The sequence below is a fragment of the Trachypithecus francoisi genome, unplaced genomic scaffold (assembly GCF_009764315.1).
Source record: "Trachypithecus francoisi isolate TF-2019V2 unplaced genomic scaffold, Tfra_2.0 Lachesis_group10, whole genome shotgun sequence".
Taxonomy (NCBI): Eukaryota; Metazoa; Chordata; class Mammalia; order Primates; family Cercopithecidae; genus Trachypithecus; species Trachypithecus francoisi.
This window is the reverse complement of record NW_022681455.1, coordinates 120780299-120792951: the sequence shown is the minus strand read 5'-3', so window position 1 is coordinate 120792951 and position 12653 is coordinate 120780299.

Sequence of the window (12653 nt, the reverse complement as noted above, 5' to 3'; positions counted from 1 at the left end):
AGGTATCCGTGAAATAGACAACACAGAAAAGGTATGCAGAAAAACAAGGCCGGGCGCGGTGGCTCAAGCCTGTAATCCCAGCACTTTGGGAGGCCGAGACGGGCGGATCACGAGGTCAGGAGATCGAGACCATCCTGGCTAACATGGTGAAACCCCGTCTCTACTAAAAAATACAAAAAACTAGCCGGGCGACGTGGCGGGCGCCTGTAGTCCCAGCTGCTTGGGAGGCTGAGGCAGGAGAATGGCGTAAACCCAGGAGGCGGAGCTTGCAGTGAGCTGAGACCCGGCCACTGCACTCCAGCCTGGGCGGGGCAGAGCGAGACTCCGTCTCAAAAAAAAAAAAAAGAAAAAAAAAAAAAAGAAAAACAAAGTAAGAGAGGGAGAAACAAAGGTAGCTATTCAGGTTATCTCATTGATTTAAAACAAAAAGGTTGTATTATGCTTTACAATCTTCTGGATTGACTAGGGCTGAGCTGGAAGATTCTTCTGCTGATCTCACCTGGACCTTACATGAAGTACTAATCAGATGGAGGCTTGAGATAGAATTGCCAAGAAGGCTTCACTTACAGATCTAGCACCTTAGCAAGGAGCCTCCCTATGTGGCCTCCCCATGTGGTCTCTCCATCAATGTGGAGAAACTCCTCAGAAGGTGGCTTATGGCTCTCAAAAGTACAAAAGAGAACGCTGCCAGAAGTCATTTCTGCTGCTTTGTATTAGTGAAAGTGAATATAGGAGCAGCCTAGAGGCCTTATGGGAGGCAACCATACCAGGGCACGAATACTAGGAAGGTGAAGTTTACTGGAGGCTGTCTTTGGAGTCTATCAGTTCAATGGGGACCTTTTTGCTTTTGAGCTAAAACCCGTATTCTTTATCATAATTATCAAAGCTTCTCACAATCTAGCCTCAATCTTTCCAGGGTCAAACTACTATGTTCTTTTAATATATAAAATTATGTCTATAAAGCACTCATTTTACAAAATGTCCTTATTGTTCCTTGCCCCATGTAATCACCTAGTTATCCTGGAAAAACCAATACTAATGGTCCTTACCGTCTGCCTCTAGCAGAATCAAAATGAATTATTTCATCCCCCAGGCTCTTATAAAACCATAGAAATGAGGAGAAGGTGGAAAAGAAGGTGGAAACAAAGAGTCATTTGTATGAACTGTGGGCAAGAGGGCAGGTCTGATGGCTTGAACCAATAGTCAGATGAACACAGATTTAAGGAATCTGAAAATGTTTTTAAAAAATGTGTACATCCAAGCACACACAAACACACACACACTGAAGTTAAAATGATACAAGCTTGGACTCAGACATTATTCTTGTAGGAGGCTTTTTTTCTCCATCTCTAAACTACACTGACTACCTGGAAACCTATAGATAATATCACTCCATTTATACTTGTATTGCTATAGCATTTCTCAGAATACAAACCCTGTCTGATGTATGCATATCCCATGCCAACCTGCACATGGCAAGGGAAACTAAAGTACTGGTTAAATCTGAGTCATTCAAGGAGGCATGTCAGACACACATCTGCTTTTATCTTCCTGTCTTAGGTATTCAGTAGCAAAGATCACATTAAACAAAAGGAAAGGAGGGTGAAGTAGGAAGATACAGAAGGGTTTTATGGAAGCCAAGGGGAAGAAGTGAGAGCCAGGCATATGAAGGATGGGAGCCAGGACTGAAATATTGCCAATGGAAGTGAAGAAATCACCCCTTCCTGCCATCGCATTAGCTTTTGAGTTTAATTCTCTACAGGTCTCTCTCTGTCCTCTTCTGTCTCTGCCTCACTGCATGTGGTACAAACATGACTAGACCATGGCAGACTACATTCTCAATGTCCACAACTTAAGACCCAGTATGCTTACATCCCAATTTTATTTTCTGAAGCACGGAAGGATCTTATTAGTCCAGCTAACTGCCAAAGGTTCTTTCTGGGGCAAGTGATCCTTTTTGGTCCAAATGCATAAGACCACTGTAGGAGGGAATAGGGACTTCACTTGCCACCATGTAAACCACATGTCCCTTCATGGATCTTGTAAGAGAGATGTTCTCAGACAAAAGGCTGTGGGATGGATGGGACGAGATCCAAAAAATGCACACTAAGCTTTACCATTATTTTTTGGTAGATGAGAAAATAGAAATGCAGAGACTATGTTTGGAGAAACAGGCTCTTTGACACACCTCATATTGAACATAAACACTGTCTTAGTGGGCTACAACCCACCATGTACTTCAGCACTACTTTCGCACAGTTTTCTGATGATTCCCAAATACAATTTTCTTTCCTCATAGAAAAACTATCATTATGACACAAACCACAGCCCATTGACTTTAGGGTTGACAGATCAATTGAATGCCTAGTATGTAACATCAAAAAAAGACACTCCCCAAAACTCCTGGAGGGGCATTGCTAACCTCTGGTGTTTCACAACCTGAAATGCATAAGGATAGAAGTCTATAGAAACATTTTATAAGAAGCACTTTTCAAATAGGTGATTAACAGACCTGAAATTACCAGCAAAGGAGAGTTTAATTATCAAGAGCCAGAACAGTCATTCTTAAGCTTAAGCAATAATGCGTCATAGGGTGGATTCCAACATTTTCTTCATTTAGGAAAATATAAAAGAGCCCATCATAGTTCACCTCAAACCATCCAATGACTTTTAAGGCTTCATTGAGAAACTCAAATAGTCTACGTTGTGAAAAATAAAAAGAAAGGCAAAGTCAAAAACAAAACAGTGTAAAATTAATATTCTAAGTGTATAAAATCATAGAGTAGGGATTTATTATGTGGATCTGTTCTAATTTCAAAAAATAAAGGTAGAAGAGGATTTACTGAAGCACAGAGAAAACAGGACCATTTCAAAAGCTGTACCCAAACTCCTTTAAAAGCACAGAACAAGATATCTAACAGGTCGCCAGAATCAAGTTAATATAGGTGATCTCTAGTCATCTGCCTGTAAGAGAATTGGCTTAAACAGTTATTTAATTGCCAGTCATGCTTAAATCAGTTTCCCAGGACTTGCCAAAATGGGAAACATTCTAACATATATGCTTCTGGAATAAAAGCAAAATTAAAAGGACATAAGTTCAAGGAAAAAGATGAAAGTCTGCATTGTCCTGAAGTCATGCTTAAAGGAGGAATTGCTCTGTTAGCAGCACTCAGTTCTAGAAAGAATAATGCCCAAAACGTGGAAAATTACCACAGAAAGAGAAGATTCAGTGTTTTTTGGTTTTGTTTTGCTTTTTGAGATGGAGTCTTGCTCTGTCGCCCAGGTTATAGTGCAGTGGTGTGATCTCGGCTCACTGCAACCTCTGCCTCCCGGGTTCAACTGATTCTCGTACCTCAGCCTCCCGAGTACCTGGGATTATGGGCACCCATCACCATACCCAGCTACTTTTTTGTATTCTTAGTAGAGATGGGATTTCATCCTGTTGGCCAGGCTGGTCTCAAACTCCTGACCTCAGGTGATTTGCCTGCCATGGCCTCTCAAAGTGCTGGGATTATAGTCGTGAACCACCGTGCCTGGCCAAATTCAGCTTTTTCAGGGGGAAGAAAATCAACAAGGAATAATGATGTGGAGAACAGTATGCTCATACCCCACACTATCATCAGCTGTTATCGACAATACCAGCAAATTAACCAGGAGGCTGGCTGGTTTGATAAGGAAGCTGTCACTTTCCCTGCTGAGATTGACACGCCTCATGACATCGGTATAATTGATGTCTGTTCAATGATACCCAGATCTGTCCCAGAATCTGTGCAGGAACATCTGATAGTTACATCCAACTTAAAAGTGAAATGCTAGGAAGGAGCGTGTCCAGATGGCCACAGATGTTCTCAGAAAAAAATAAGAATTTTAAAAAATTATTAAAAGCTGTTTAACAGATGCCATATTCAACAGAGGGATGATTCATTGTTCATGCACTGATTTTGGAGAAATATTTGGGCTGTGCTGGGCTGAACTGGGAGCAGGAGCTCTCAATACCCTCATGTGCCCTAACCTTGGCATAAGTTTCTGTGTGGTCGATACAGTTTCTACCAGGGAAAGCCTACCTTTCTTCCGGAACATCTGGGATCATTTGTTCAGCAAGAATGAGAGTCTCTTCTTTAGATACCATCATGAAGTCACCTCAAAGGAGGCTGAGCACCCCAGGGGTCAGACCTTTGCTCATACCAAAGTCTGCAAGGTCCTCGTTCCTGATCTAAAATCAGAGATAAATATGGCAGGTGGTAAACATGTCAAGTTGCACTACAGAACAATTCAGTATGTACTGTCTCTAGTATATGCATGAACAAAAGGCTACAGAGTGGCCAAGGGGAGAGTGATCGATTACACAGCAGTCAGGAGAGCTGCATACAGGACTTCTATTTAGGATAGATGTCGGCAAACTAAGGCCCATGAGCTGAATGTGACCTGCCACCTGTTCTTGTAAAAATAAATAAATAAAAATCAAAATAAAAATTGTATTACAACAGAGCCATGCTCCTTCCTTTACATATTGTCTATGACTGCTTTTGCATTACAATGGCAGAAGTGAGTAGTCATGACAGAGACTGTATGGCCCGCAAAATGAAAATATTTACTATCTGGCCCTTTACAGAAAAAAAATATGCTGATGCCTGGTTTAGGAACTCTAAGAGTCCCTCTTCTGTCAAGGGGACCTTCTTTCTTCATGGAAACCATAGCAACTTTTATATCATCTCACCCATGAATTCATTTACTTATTCATCCTTCAACTAATATTTATTAGGTTTCTTCTTTGTTTTCTCCACTACATTATTATTATTTGTTTTGGCACTTGCAAAGGTGAATAAAATTTAGTCTGTTATCAAAATGCTTAAGGCATAAGGAGTAAAGTATTTTGTATGCAGTGGATTTGGCTTCATTATCATTGCTTTTGTGGCAACAGTAGTGAATATTAATAACCACAGTACTAATAATTAATGTTTACTGAGCTCTTGCTATACATGACACTCTCAGTGGTAAGTGCTTGACTCAGATCATCTCATTTATTCCAAACCCTGAGACCATGAGGTAGCCATTATCCCCGCAATACAGATGAGAACACTGAGGCTTATAAATATTGTGGCGTTTGTCCAAGGTTACATAATCAGAAAGTGATGGATTGCAAAATAAAACCCAGATTCACTGAAAGCAAAGTTCATGGTTTCACAATAGACAGATGTGTGTCTGAGCTTCAGTTTCACTCAGTACATATTTTCTCTGTGCCTGATCTTCCCTTGACCTAGCTGGGGACAGGGAACACACAGGAATAATCACTATCCCTTAGCACCATGTGCTTTGGGGTTCTTGATCCTAACCTAAATGCAGCATTGCCCTGGCCTCAGGCTCAGAGAGGCTGTGTCTGAGTTCCATCTCCTGAGTAACAAGTCCATGCAATAGCAATGCTTGGAGGACACTCAGCATTCCACAATCAGCTGTTACAACTCCTGAATATTCGTCTTTATCACAAGGATGGACAGTGAGAAAATAGAATCTAATGACTTATATTTCTTGAATAAAGAACACAAACCCATTTGCTTCCACCTCACATTCTTTTACCCATTACTTTCTTTTAGAAAATTAAGTTAGGGGATCCATATAATTATTTAGTGTCTGCTTACTTATTGGTAAACTTTGTTATTATTACACAGTCCCTCGCTCAGAGTGTTGACGCTTCATAGCCTCTCTCAAATCTAAAGGAAAGCACCTGAATTTTCATTCTGGTTCCTTTGGATACTAAGGGCACAGAAGTTGCTTAAACAGCGGATAGGGTTTACTTGACAAAGCAGTTTAAACCCAAAAAGGCCCCATCAGCCCCACGAGGCAGATGACTCTTAAATCAATCTCTGTGGAGTTGGATGGCGGGGTCTGTTACATCACTGTCAGCTTCTTGCAACCACAGAGGAGGAAACCTTCCCTACCCCCCCACCATACCTCTGAGATCTCTTTATTTAGAGGAAAGGAACTTAAGGAGAGAATGGACCCTCCATCCAGGAGTCAATGAAGGTGTCTAACAGAGAAGACAGTCTCTCGCAGACATTGTTGGTAAACCACTCAATGGTACAACACACCCTCTTCCAAGAGAAACTCATTTTATTCCATTTTTAAATTTACATTTTATGTTTCTCATGTTCTTAGGTAGCCTCCAACCATAGCATCAAAGATGGGTTTAATTTCATCCTAAAAAAATTGTCTCCCAGCCAGTGATTGTTTCATAAAAGCCATGAAACTCCATCTTGCCACTGGGATACAAGTCACAGATTGTGGGGGGGCTTCCCACCTCTTCTAGAAATTTCTGCAGTTGCACTTTCCAACAAGGTAACCCCTAGACATAGATGGCTACCGAGCACTTGAAATGTGGTGAATCCAAATTGACATCAGCTCTCGAACACTTGGTATGACAAAGGAATGAAAAATACCTTCTTAATTTTTTCTTTATGATTGATCATGTGTTGAAACGCTGACATTTTACATATGTTGGTTTAAAGAAAATATATTTTAGGAAATTTAATTTCACTAGCTCCTTTTTTACATTTTTAAACATGAGTACTAGAAAACGTATAGTGACATCTGAGATTCCCGTTCTTTTTCTACCAACAGAGCTGTTTTCAAGAGTACCTCTCTTCTAAATATTGTTGTGTGCAGAGAGGCCAGGAACTGCTGTGACCATCCTGCTGTCAGACTAAAGCCGGCAAGGGAGGAGGACAGAGAAGACAGGGCCAGAATGTGAGGATCAGAGAACCTCTGCACTTCCAGTGACGTGACCCAGTCAACATCCTTACTATTCAAGCACGTTTGCAGTAGGGTTTTCTCTTACCTGCTGTTGAAAGCATTGATACTTGTACATGGCCTAGAGGCCTTATTTCCTGAGAGCTTAGGAAGTGGGTTTTTAGATTACAATGGGGAAGAGAAAGCCTGGTACCTCCCAAGTCTTCTGTCCAAGCTCCCATAGGAGCCAGGCAATTAGCTAATGGATTCTGCCTCTTGGAGATGGGATATAAATGTGCTTCTCAGACCACCGAACAATCAGTGAAGCCATAGAGCTGAAAGCCCTCATTGAGAATAAACTCCTGCAAGGGGACTGTGGCACAAACAGAGCACAAGCCTCCTGGCCTCAGCACCCCCTTCACCCATACCTGGAAGAAAAATGAGGCTTAGTCAACCTGAACAGGGGGATCTAGCATGCTGGTGGCTTCCCTTTCCTTTGCTCCTCCCTGGCAACCCACCTCTCTGCACTCCATTCCCTGTCCTGGAAGGCATGATTCATCAACAAAGTCCTTGCTGTCTGGATCCCAGTTGGGTTCAACCAATGGAAGCATTAGTAAGCAGACAAGAAAGAGATGTGTGTGGTTAAGGTGTTTATTCTTCTGGCTCCCTCCCTGCAGGCCAACAGAAGCTGTTGCTTCTCACTCACCATCACAGCATCCATTAGGTGGTTCTCTCCCTCCAGGTGTCACACAACCCCTCCCCCTTCCCTTGTTCCTTCAGGTCTAACTATAATAATGGTGCTTTCTTGGTGCTCAACCTTGTGGTTTACTTAGACCTTGATTATACCTTTATCAGTCGTCTTTTTGTTAAGCCTTCTTCCAATGTTCCAAGTTGCTTATGTCTGGAATAGTGGAAGATTACGATTATCTCTTTTAGTCTCCTTGACTTTCTTTTGGGCAGGTTATAGTACAATGTCACAAACGTCTCAAAATGCCAGATTCCAAAATGAAGGCTGTCCTCTGAGCAGAGAGGAGGAATGTGACTGGCGGACTAGGACCAGAAGATAAAGGGAGTTGGCTCAAGGAACAAGCCACATGGGGTAGAAGAGGGCAGAGGGACCCATCCCACTGATGGTGACTTGATTTTTGACCTATCAACATGGAGAGCCAAGGAGTACAGATTGCCATGTCCCAATCTTCACTCTTGGCTTGTGACCTGCAATGTCTATCTGCAACTATCAGTCATATTTGGGATCTTTAGACTGCTGCATGGAGTTTCTAGGACCTTGTTCCATACATCTTAAATGTACAGTGAGTGCATCATGAATGAGATTCCTGGCAATGCCACAAAAGACTGAGGTGTAATTAGGGAGCACGTGTTGACTGTTTAGGATTCAGTTAGCTATAATATGTGATAATATGATGGTCTGATTCAGCCCAGAGCAAAACTAGAAGGTTCAAAACGTTTGATTTAAGCCTGGTGCAATGGCATGTGCCTGTAGCCTGAGCTACTTGGGAGGCTGAGGCAGGAGGCTCACTTGAGCTGCGGAGTTCAACGCTGTAGTATGCTATGATTGTACCTGTGAACAAGCACTGCACTCCACCCTGGGCCACAAAGTGAGAGGTCTTCTCCAAAAAACTAAGAAGTTTGATTTTAGCATCCTTACCTCTCCTTCTCAACTCCACTATGTTTCCTTCATGCTCACAAACTTTCACCTCTTCTTTCTTTCGCCTCTTAAGCTTCTCAATCCTTGATGTCCATCGACACAGTATTTTTCAAAAATTAGTCATTCCTTTATATGCCACTTTAAGATTTTTGCCAAATAACCCTAACCAACATTTATTTAACATATTCTTAAACTGACTTGCTTTTTAAAAACACTTTATATTAAATGCCTTATCCCAAACAATGTATGAAATCACAGATTTGATAAGAGTTATAGTTACACTGTTCCTTTTTCATAGATACATAACATCTGTATGTATATGAAAGTATACAAACATATACACACATAATATCTGTATGCATATGCATGTATATGAAAGTATAGTATACTGTGTCTTTTTCATATACATACAGACACATAATACATAATAATAAGAATAAAATTCTGTACCAATTAAATTATCCCAGGGATCCCCCGATTTCTGGGTGCCCCAGCTCAAGGTACACAAAGTTATCAGACAGACTCTAGGGCATATCTCTGTGTGGTGATGGAAATGTTTATATCTGTGCCGTCCAACATAGCAGCCACTAGCCGCATCTAACCATTCACATCAGAAATGTTGCAAATGCAACTCTGAAACTAGATTTTTTAAATGCAATTTTAATTAACATAAATTTAAACTTAAACAGCCACATGTTATGAGAGACAATGATATCGGCAAGCTTGGCTCTAGAGTGTCTGTTTAAAAACAAATCATAGTAGAACAAATGAACCTTGGGCCAGATACTGTGTTACTTCATGAGCATTTTAATAGATCTATTTTCTTGTTCTTAAGAACCTTGTGAGAGAAGTATTACCTCATTCCGGTAGTAGGCACAAGTCAAAGATGGGAAGAATTTCTAGTGGGTCCTTAAATAAAAAACAATGAAGCCATTCTCTGTTATTTACACACACACACACACACACCACACACACACACAGAGAGAGAGAGAGAGAGAGCGAGCTATAAGCGAGCAAATTGTCATCCCATCCCAACTACATTTGAGATTTAAAAGGTTGACATTTCCTTTTTTTCTTCTTTTTAAACACCCAGCCCTCCTCATTAACCGGATATCTTCATTCTCTAAATATTTACCACCCAAACAAAATTTACAGTTTAATTTGCTGTATAAAATCATTTATTGACTGATAAACCTCATTACTAAGCTCTAGCACAGCCCCTTCTACACCCGACAGTTTTAATTCTTGTAGCAGCAGGCTACTGCGAGAGAAAAACAATCCTGTCAAATTAACGGCAGGGGTCTAAATTATTCAAATACACTAAATCCATGCAGAACCGTTCCCCTGCTCATAATTTTTCTTTGGGAGCCAACAATTAACCGGCAATATTCTAACTTAAACAATGACGGCCATTCTAAAAGAATTCTGGGAAGAGTGACTGTTGCACCTTCCCATGTATGCTGCTCCTGAGGGCGTGCAAAGGATGACCTCTGCATGACCCCCCGTAGAAAGAGGAGGTTTTCTCTGCCTAAACACCTCACCTCTTCAGAGCATAAATCCTCTGTGTCTTTCTTTTCTGCCACCCAGGTCAGAGACTGCATTTTGGATATCAAGGTGTGTGTGTGTGTGTGCGTCTCTAGCCTCTACATCGGGTGTGTGTCAGCCCGCAATTAGTTAATTGCAGATGCACCTTTCTGCCTGTGGGGGGAAAAGTGCTTCCAATTTTCTACCTGCAAATGCAACCAAACTAATTACTGAGCTGCTGATTCAGAAAACCAACCCACCTAATTGAGCCTACGAAATAGAAAAAGAAGAAATCTCAACATGGCCTAAGCTTCAGAACATCTGGCAGGAAGTCCTCTCACATTTGAAAAGAAAATCTTTCCTACCATGTTGGCTCTCAATCACATTCTGCACACAGGAGGGTCTTGGGTGTTAATGGGCCTTGTTTGTTGGTCTAATTCCCTATGGTTTGTTGGCTCCCTATCAGCGATGGATCCCTAGCATGACACCCAGTGTCAGGGTTCTTCAGTAGAACAAAAATTAGGATGTTGAGCTTGACAGTTCATGCATGCATTCGTTTTTTCATCAAATATTTATTGAGTGTCAACTATCTGCCAAGCACATGGTACCTAGCGTCACGGTGCTAAGTGTGGAAATAGAAGGGAAAGAATGTCACTTCATAAAGGGCTTAGCCTTTTAGATCAGGGTTGATCAGAATGTGTGAACCAGAACCACCCCCGAGTTTTGTTAAAAATAAAGACGAATTAGACTCACCTTAGATAGATTGAGTCAAAATCTCTGGGGGGAACCCAGGAACCTTCATTCTAACAAGAACCCCCAGGTGGTTCTTAGCACTTCAAAGTGAGTGAGCCTCTGCTTCCATCAGAGAGCATCAAGCAACGATGGCCGTAATAGAAATGCTGCTATCAACTGGACAGACAAGATACCCGGGAAAGATTGGTGAGGGATGCACTGGGCGCCATACCCAGGATGCTCACATAGAGCTGGCCTACAGTTAAAGAGGTGTGGGTGGTACAGCATGAGCCAGGCCTGTTTGCGTAATTCCAAGGGCGCCTTTCTCACCATAAACAATGGCAGTCCTTCCCAGGGTGTTCATGGGCACCTTGTTTTTGTTACAATTCGTTCACAACTTTCTTTTCTTAAACATTTTATTTTACAGTAGTTTTAGATTTATGAAAAAGTTGCAAGGCAACTACAGATAGTCTCCATACCTTGCACTCATTTCCCCTATTTTTAACATTTTGTGTTAATGTGGGCCGTTTGTCACAACTGATGAATCAATATTGATACATTATGATTCACTCATCTCTCTACTTTCACTGGATTTTCTTAGTTCTTAGTATCCTTTTCCCACCCAGGATCCCACATTACACTTAGTCATCATTGTCTCCTTAGGCTTCTCTTGACTGTGACAGTTTCTCTGACTTTGTTTGTGATGACTTTGACAGTCTTAAGGAGTAATGGTCTAGTTATTTTGTAGAACGGCCTCAACTGGGGTTTTGACAGGTGTTTGTCTCATGATTGGATTGGGGCTGTGGGTTTTTGGAAGGAAGAACACAGACATAGTCATTTCTATAACATACATTCACTTCAAAGGTATGTATTAGCAATATGACTTATTTTATTTTTTATTGTTACATAATAGTTGTATATACTTTGGGAGTATATGTGATAATGTTTTGATACGTGAATACAATGCATAATGATCAAATCAGGGTAACTGGGATATCCATTACCTCAAATGTTTATATTTGTGTGTGTGTGTGTGTGTGTGTGTGTGTGTGTATTAAGAGCACTACAAATACCTTCTAGGTTTTTTGAAACAGACAATAAATTATTGTTTACTACAATTTTCCTACTGTACCATCAATACTGTAATTTATTTCTTCTCGGTGCATTTTTGTATTCTTTAACCAACTTCTCTTCATCCACTTTCCCCTCTTCCTTTCCCAGTCTCTGATAATCACCATTCTACCCGCTACCTCTATGAAATTTTTTTTTAGCTCCCGCATAAGCATGGGAACATGTGATATTTGACCTTCCTTGCCCGGCTTATTTCACTTAACATAATGATCTCCAGTTCTATCCATGTTGCTGCGAAATGACAACATTTCATTCTTTTTATGGCTAAATTATATGCCATTGTGTATATGCACCATTTTCTTTATTCATTCATCCATTGATGGGCACTTAGGTGGCTTTCGTATCTTTGCTATTGTAAATATTGCTGCAGTAAACATGTCAATTTACTTCTCTAAGTTCCACCACGCTGGAGAGCATAGGATGCCACAGTGTCTCAGGATACAGATCCTTCATCTAGACTGGGACATGTGGGAAACCTTCTGAAAGGAGGCAGCTTTTTAGCTGAGTCCTGAAGAATTGATGAATGCTTTTAGTATGCATCTCCTGAGTGTCCTAGTACAGGCTGAGCATTAAGAACACAATGCAGAAAAAAAAAAGGACAAGGCCAATGGTCTCATGGAGACCCCAGTTAAGTGAGGGATTCAGGCATTTAGTAACATAAGTGGCAGGTAATCAGGTGGGGACACTGTGTTTCAGTCCTGAGATTTTGCCTGCAAAGGTTTCCTTCAGTTCTCTCATCTCTGCATCCATCAAGCCCCTCTGGGAGTATGCTCTGTAAAGATTTCAAAGCCCCTGGCTTACCTGGAGCTGTGTGCTGATTCGTGTGCATGGAGCACAGTGAAGAGGGGAGGGGATGTGGGTGCCAAGTGGGACAACA